The following is a 9,317-nucleotide window of genomic DNA, read 5'->3' as shown; positions in this document are numbered from 1 at the left end:
GCCCACCACTTTTCGTTTACGAAATTTGAACAAAAGTATATGCAAACACGTATCTTATGTTAAGTTCGAATTATATAATTTTAAAATATATACCAAATTTAATTTAAAATTTAATTTAAAATAAATTTAATTTAAAATTTCATTGCAACAACATTTCATGAACTTTGATTTTATCGCATTTACGTGTCGTTTTATAAAGTCTTTAGTTTATCAAATGGTGTTAAAACTTCATCGAGTAGTATACCTTAGTAGCCAAAGTAAATAGGTTGCAGCATTCTGGTTCAAATCCTTGCTCTTCCACATAAACTTTTATTGATTTTGTTTTCTTGAAGTTTTCTTTTTTTAAAAAAAATTGCATTATGGCAAAATCAATTTTCTAATAATAATTTATAGCATTCACAGTAATCGTTTTAACAAGGTTCATGAATGACATGATCACACGATGTTGCAAATTCGTTGATTTCATCTGGTTATTTTTATGAAAATAAGATAAAAAAAAATAAGCAAATAGAATAATAAAAATAAATCTAAAAAAATAGAATAAAAATATAAATAAAAAAATATTAAAAAAATATTCATATTTAATAAATTTAGGTCATACATATAACATTTAACTACTTCTCAACCATTGCTTTGAGAAATAACTATTCAGTTTAATTAGATAAATGTAAAATTGTACAAGAGCAAATAAGTTCATATACAAGATGTCTTTTCTTGCTTCCTAATATAAGTCAGGAAAAAATACACAAATAATTAATATAGACAATAGTTCAACAATTAAGGAGCTAGATATGATATCAAGGCATAAAATTTCTAGCTATCAACTGTTCAAAGAAAATTTCGTTAAAAATTTTGTAGTTAAATGAAATGTCAATATTGAAATAAATTATTTTCTGATTAAATCTAGCGTTTCAGCTAAAATGAAAGTAACTCATTACCTTGTTTATGTACATTTTTGCTAAAGAGAAGGAGTTGTTTTGAATAATGAATGTAATTGTAAAGCTGGTAAGGGAGGATGCTGCAAACATGTTGCTGCAGTATTATTTCAATTAAATGAATACAAACAATTAAACTTAAACTCTGCAACATAAAACATGCACAGAAATTTTATCAACCTTAGTGTGTATGTCCATAACTACCTTTTTTCTGTTATAAATAAAATGGTTTGCTATTCTTTAATCTGTTGCATATCTTGATCTGAAGCTGATGTCAGAGCATATCAAAATCAAAACTTCAAAATCATCTAAAAGTTTAAATAACTTTTAATTTGATTGCTTTTAAGCTTAAAGAATCTGTAATAAATGAAAAAGCTGAATAAAGAAATCATTTCTTTTTTACATAAACTATCAAAAACAAAAAGAGGAACAACATACTATGACAAACCTTTACTTTAATCAGTTAAAATACATTCCAGTGTGGACCAGGATTCATTTCTTCCTTTTCTGCACAACATGCATTAATTTTAACTTGCCAAAAAATCTTTTGTTATGGTCAAATAAACAATGAAGTCATATGGAATAATATAGGTAGAATAATTCCATTGTTATCTTCAAAACTACTAAACATCTACTATCGCTATTAATTGCACTTTTTTCAAATGTTTTATTAATACAAGCTAACCATTCTTTATTTGCTAATTTTAAATTATTTATAAAACGACGTCTTTATTCAATAGACAACAAGTTAAACTAGTTACAATGTGATGTACTGCTTTTGTAGTTAAATTAGGAAGGGCTATATTTTTTTAAATTAGCAAAGGCTATTTTTTTTTTATTTATCTGTGCTTAAGTAAAAATTAAAAAAGAGTTGTTTTTAAATTTTTACTTCAACACATGTTTCTTAAAAATTAGTATTACTAATTAAACTATATAATCCTTAAAACACAAATAATTCAATTAAACACCAGATAAATATAAGTTTTTTTATCAACTAAAACCTAGTTTTTGAATGTAATACTAATAATTCCAACAAAGTTCTCAACGAAACGAATCTAACTAAGTGACAAGTAAAAAGCTTTATAATTACCCAGTCAAAAGTTATATTGTGACAAGTGAAAAGCTTATTATTCATCTAGGCTCTGACTAAAACATGTACGGCTAACTGCCGAATTAAAACCTGAGTATTTCTACTAAGTTCCCATGAAGACCTGTCTTTTTCTGAGATTAAAAAAAAAGCGACTAATGCTACTCGGAAACTGTCTAACTTCCTATTAATCCCGTTAAGAGTGAGGTTTTTGAGTAATCCTAGTAAGTTCTTAATAAGTACTTATCAAGATTAAACGAAATACAAAGTAAGTAGAAGGTAAGTTTTCAAAAATGATGCACATAAAATTATTTTAATTTTTTAATACACCATTTTATTTTTATCACACGAAAGACAAGTCAGCTAAATTTAAAACAGCATTTTTAGATATAATATTTTCACTAATTAATATTTGTAATTCCATTGCGGTAAGCATTTTTCACTTTGTGAGCATTGCATGTTAACAAATTAAATGATGAATGTTTGTTTATGTCTTTACACAGCTTACAATGTTAATTTTGAAGGTTATAACTCAATATAAATTTTAGAACTTTTTAGTCTGGCTTTGAAAGATTGAACTTCTCGACTTTTCATAATAGAGGTTGAAAGACCGTTCATCATTTCAGAAAACCTGAAAGTTCATTCTTTTATAGAACATGCAGAAATATATTATTCTGATATATATATATATATATATATATTGTTGTTTTCATTGTTATCTGTTCTTAGTCACAATTTTTATCTGTTCAATAGTAACAATATCCAATAATCCTATGTTTAGTCTAAGACTAAGGACAAATTATAGAATTATTCAATATTGCTATCTTTTATATTATGTAATAATATAATTTATATTTAGTTGCATTAGTATTTTTGTAATAGGTTTCATGTAAGTATATATGCATGTATATATGCATGCATGTATGTATGTATGTATGTATGTGTGCATGTATGAATGTATCTATGTACGTATGTGTGTAAGTATGTATGTGATTCATGTTTGGTTTAACCTCAAAATATGTACACTCAATCAGCATCAAGTTACAATTTTCTTATTTGTGTCATTAATATATAATGTAATTAAGCATAATTACTCATTGATCATGTTGAATTTACATATAAACCTTATAATGTTATGGTTGTCTGTACTTGACTTTTAAGTTATATATATGTATATATATATGTATATATATATATATATATATATATATATATATATATATATATATATATATATATATATATATATATATATGTATATATATATAACTTTAATTATAATTTTTATATATTATAAATTATATATTACATATATATATATATATATATATATATATATATATATATATATATATATATATATATATATATATATATATATAAATTATACATTATATGCATACAAATTATGTATATTTATATATATATATTTATAAATATATATAACTTTTAAGTCAAGTAATGACAACCATAACATTTTAAGGTCCGTATTTAAATTCTATATATATATATATATATATATATATATTTACACATAACAAAATATCATAACATTATGATATTGTGTTATGCACATATATATATATATATATATACATATATATATATATATATATATATATATATATATATATATATATATATATATATATATATATATATATATATATATATATATATATTAATGTAATTAAGCATAATTACTCATTGATCATGTTGAATTTAAAAATGGATCTTATAATGTTATGGTTGTCTGTACTTGACTTTTAAGTTATATATATACAGTAGTAAGTTATATATATACCTAAATTTTAAATATCTAGATTTGTAGGTTAAAATAAAATATCTGTTGTTTCCTATCAATTTATTTATATTAGCTTTTTGTTTATTTGGTTTTAGTAAGACTAATTAAAGGTAAGACTAATTTTAGTGTTAATTTAATGAAATATATAAAATAATCGTATAAATTTATTTTATAAATAGAAATTATGGGTCGTGCAAAGCATTGTAGTGCAGAAAAGAGACAAATAATTATTAAAATAAAACAAGAAGGGAAAACATACAAATTCATTTAAAAGATATTATGTTGTTCTCCTATGACGATTAGAAATGCTTCAAAATGGTAAAATGTAAGCGAAACAAGTAGCCGAAAACAAAAAACGACTGAACATGAAGACAGATTGATAAAACGTGCTGCTGTTGACGATCCTTTTGTAACTACCCGCCATTTTAAAGAGGATTTAATTTAAGCCTTTTTTCGAGAACAGAACGTAGGCGGTTAGCACAAAGTTAGTCGCCAGAAGCCCAAGAAAAAATCCCCTTTCGAAAAAAATTGGCTTCTTTCAAAATACGTAATATTTGGTGGTCTGATGAAAACAAAATTGTTTTATTTGGGTCAAGTGAACGCAGGATGTATGTAGGGAGGCCACCTAACTCTACATACAAACCGCAATACACCATAAAAACTGTAAAACATGGCGGAACAAAAATAAATATTTTGGGTTGTTTTTCTTATTATGGCGTAGGGCCAATCTATAAGATTGATGGTTTTATGGACCAAGACATTTACCTTCAAATATTACAAAATACCATGTTGCCCTACGCAGAAGAAGATATGCCCCTAAGATGGGTTTAAATGTAGGACAAAGATCCAAAGTATACAAGTCGCAGGTTAAAAGTTGGTCCATCGAGAATAAGGTTGCAATTATGGATTGGCCTGCACAGTCATTGGATCTCAATCCGATTGAAAACCTTTGGACGAATGTGAAAGAGGCAGTTTATAGACAAAAACCAAAAAATTAGCAGGAGTTATGGCAAGTTGTCCAGAATGCTTGAAACGTCAAAATTTGATTAACTTAATGCCTAATAGATGCAAACCTGTGATAACAAAGCGGGGGCATGCGATTAAATATTAATTTTTTACTATCGTTTAATTAAATTTGTATCATTTTTTGTTAACAAAATAAATTGATTGCAATATAAAATTTAATAAATTAATACTATTATTATTATGTCCAACCTGTTTTTTATACTTATGTAATTATCTTATATATGAATACGGTAATGAATAGTGCGCATAGTTACGCCTAATGTTTCGCCTATTGTTCGTATTTATTTACGGTTGTTATTTACGTATGTTATTTACGGTTCTGTATTCTGTAAAATACACTATTTCTTAGTTTTTAAGAAGTTTCGAGACTTTTTTATGCGCGGTTTCTTTTTCCATGCGGTCTTTCAAGTTAAGCCAGCTTACGAATTCGAGATGATGTACTTTTATTCTCAAGAAGAGTTGATGTTCATTGTTTAAAACAAAAATTTAAATAATCGTTTGTTTGTTGGTTGTTTTTATTATCCTAATTTTTATAGCCTGTTTTCATTTTTTAGAAGAAGTTAGAAATAAAATGTCTGGTAAAATAGTTTTTATAATACAATCTAAACATGAATGCTGTAATTTATCTAATCTTCTAAATATGAATGCTGTAATTCAATAGTGTTGTGTCGTTTCACTTTCTTTTTTAATAAAGAACTTTCTAGGCTTTTCTAAAAGCGTTTCTTTACTTAAGCGTTTCTTTCAAGCAAGGTCTTCCAGTCGATTAGAGCTGATAAATTTTTAGTTTCAAGTGGAACTGATGTTGTTCATTGTTTAAAAACTAAAATTTGTTTGTTGTTCGTTGTTTTCATTTTTCTGTTTTTTTTTTAGAAGAAGTTAAAACTAAAATGACTGGTAAAAAAATTTTTTTTAGTACAATGTTTCTTTTTTAGTAAAGTGTTTCAGTTTTGTCTTCAGTCTTTTTAGATCATTTTAAGCAAGTATTTTTCATTTTTTTTAGAGCAGTTAGAAGGAGCTGAAGGCCTTTTTAGTAAGTATATAGTGTATAGTAGTTTATTTATAGTTTTTATATTAGTAACATAGTTATATTAGTTTATTTATAGTTTATATTAGTTTATATAGTATATAGTAGTTTATTTATAGTTTATATTAGTTCAAGTTTATTTATCGTTTATATTAGTAAGTTTATTTATAGATTATAGATTAGGATTAATGATAATACAAATTTTTTTTAGACAGGGTAGCTGACAGCGACTTAAGTAAGTTTTATCATTTAGATTTTATTTGAGTACAAATGTAGCATTAGCAATTTTATTGTATATAATTTTATCTCAATTTTTATTTTTAGACAGACAGGTAGAACTCAGTAAGGACTTAGATTTTGTAGATTTAAAAACTTTTTTTGAATATTCTTTTAAAGCATTGAATATGTTTTATATATTTTAATAAATTTTGCCATTTAGGTGTGGTAGCATCATCAGTTGGTGCAAATAGTAATGTCTTTTCTTTTATTTTACAGCAAATAGTAATGTCTTTTACTTTATTTTAAAAAGAATCAATAAATATTGTTTATTTAAACATAATCATCAGGATAAAATAGATAAGATAGATAAAATAGCTTTTTTATTTAATATTTTTTTATTTAGTTATAACTTCAGTTGCACCAGCCACAACAGGTAACTTAGTACATTTATTTTAATATACTTGAATTACATTTGTTACTAAACTTTTCAAGCAATAAATATTGTTTATTTCAACATTATCGTCAAGATTATATAAATAAACTTTTTATTTGATAATTTATTTTAGTTGCTTCTGGATCAACTTTAAATAATGGTAACTCATTAATTTATATTTCATTATATATATAAATGCAGATAAAAAAATGTAAGTTGGAAATTTTTGTAGATTTAAAAGCAGTTTCTATTTTGTAGATTTAAAAGCAGTCTTTCTATTTTTGAAATTAATCCACTATCACTACATTTGTTCTATGTTTATATAATGTACTTTAATAATTTTTGTCATTTGAAAAAAAAAATATCAATGTTAAATTACACCAGGTTGTTGATTATAGTTATAGTTTAATGATAATGTTGTAGACTGTTAGAGCAGATTATAGATCTTTGATCTATTCAATATATTTAATAACCTACTATCAAAGGGGAAATTTACTATCAGTTGTTTGTTTGTTTTTCTGTTTAGTTGACAACAATGAAGAGAGAGGTAGTATATTTAAAAGGATTTTTATTTTTTTATAAAGTAACTAAAATGTTTTTAAAAATATTGTTGTTGACTTAAAAGTAAAACAGTAGGTTTTTATATTTTTATACAATAAGCCCAAGAACTTATAGTTCTTGGGCTTAACTAAGGTAATACTTAAAATTATGTTGTCATTAATAGAGAAGAAATTTAAAATTCTCAGTAAGACAGCTTCTTATTATTTTACCTCAAGTTAGTTTAATTAAAATTTATTTTCTTTAGTTGATCAAGAGAGAGCTAATAAAGGTATTAGTTACAGTAGTTTAGTGAATTTATTTTTAAAAAGTTAAGTACATATTTTAACGTCTATTCATTTAAGTGCTTTTATTGTTTAGACACAGAATTGAAGACTGAAATAAGTAAGTGTTTTTGCTATTAAAATAATTGTTAATAGGAATTTGTTTATTTGTACTGTAACTGGAATTTTAAAACTTCAAGTACTAAAGCTTTATTTTCTTTTTTCTTTTAGGAGAGTTGGAAAAAAAACTAAGTATAAATTATGTGATTAGTATAGTTAAATAAAGCATTTATACCTGTACACTCAGTAGTCCAAGTCAGTTGTCACATTTTAGAAATTGTCCAGGAGAGAGTAAATAGTAAAATAATTAGTCTTTATTGGCTTTTTTATTCTTGATGGTTAAATTTATGTTTTATTTAATTTGTCTTATTTAATTTGTCTTGAGGCACATGAAATATAATTTTGACAAAAATAAAAAGTTAAATAAAAAAAGTGAAAAGTCATTTCAGAACTACAGACGTTTTTCCTTTGAACATTGTGGGGACACCAGACCCTTTATATTGACCAAACTTTGTTTCACATTGTTGCAGGAAAACAGTCTTTATACCTATGTAGATACTGAAAAAATTAAAAAGGTCTCATACATAACTCATTTTTCCAAAAAACTGGATAACCGACCTTTGTCTTCTGAGGTACAGATATTAAAATTTAAAGTTTTTTTTAGTTTTGGTTTAGTTTATAGTTAATTTTAGTTTAGTTTTAATTAGTTTTAGCTGCAGTTATCTTTTATCTTACTTTAGACAACTTCATGGAAGAAATGAGGGGAATAGGTAAAAAAAATTATAGTTAAATATTTATTTATACGTAAATATAATTCTATCAATTATTCTGAGGTATATTTTTTGTCTTTAGTGTCTGGTAGAAGCATAACTGGTAGGGCTGTGTTTTAAATTTTATATATTTTTTACGGAGAAATATGTGCAATAGGTGAAAGAATTATTTATTATAAATATGACATTTTTAAACTGTTTGCATTTTACTCATATTTTTATTAAAATTAAATTTCTCACACGTTTAACTTTTTTTAATTTACTTTTTTTTAATTTATTTTTAGCATCCTCCATATCCTGTGAAAATGGTGAGGTTATGCTTTATATTTTGATTTAAAAAAATTGCAAATTTTTTTAAATTTTATTATATCCTTCTATTTGTAATTTTAGAGTCGTGAAAATTTGAGGTATATGAAAGATATCGCTCCCAACACCCAGGGCCTCTCTCGGAGAGGTCCTTCAATAAGTGGCGAAGTAATGGCGGTATGGATGAGCCATCCTTCAAATGGAGGGCTCATCCATACCGGGGTGTTAAGAGACACCGAAGAAAAAACAGCAACCAAAAGGTTGTAAATGTCTTCTATCAGTGAAAATATTTATAACTTTTTTGTTGCCGTTTTTTCTTTGGTGACTTTTTTTATTTTGTAATTTTTTTTTTAACTTTTAATTTTTATAATATACTATTGTTTGAATTTGTCTTTTTTAATTGAAATTTTATTTGTTTTTCACCAATTAAACTTAAATATAGTTAAATTGATTCACTACCCAATCATCATAATAGGATGCTACATTCTATTTGTTAAAAATAATTAATTGGTAGTTTAATTTATTGAAAACACTGCTAATAAAATTTACTATAAGCCCAGACTATTTAGCTATATAAATGCAATTTATTTATATCTATTTGATTTTTTATCTTAAATGTTTTTAGTTTGGCTCCTTGAAGCATTTTTTTTTCTTTTTAATTAAAATTTTTTAAATCTATTGTAATGTCTTTTAAATATAACTAAAGTTTACTAAAAGCCAACGTGAAATAACGTCATAAAACAACACCGACAAGTTGCATCATGACAGCAGTTTAAGTATGACAACAGGCTACCAAAAAGCAGGTAAATTGTTTTCCAGTTTAATTGTTTTG

This window comes from Hydra vulgaris, chromosome 11 (assembly GCF_038396675.1).
Source record: "Hydra vulgaris chromosome 11, alternate assembly HydraT2T_AEP".
NCBI lineage: Eukaryota > Metazoa > Cnidaria > Hydrozoa > Anthoathecata > Hydridae > Hydra > Hydra vulgaris.
The sequence above is the reverse complement of the archived record's forward strand: the minus strand, read 5'-3'. Positions refer to the sequence as shown.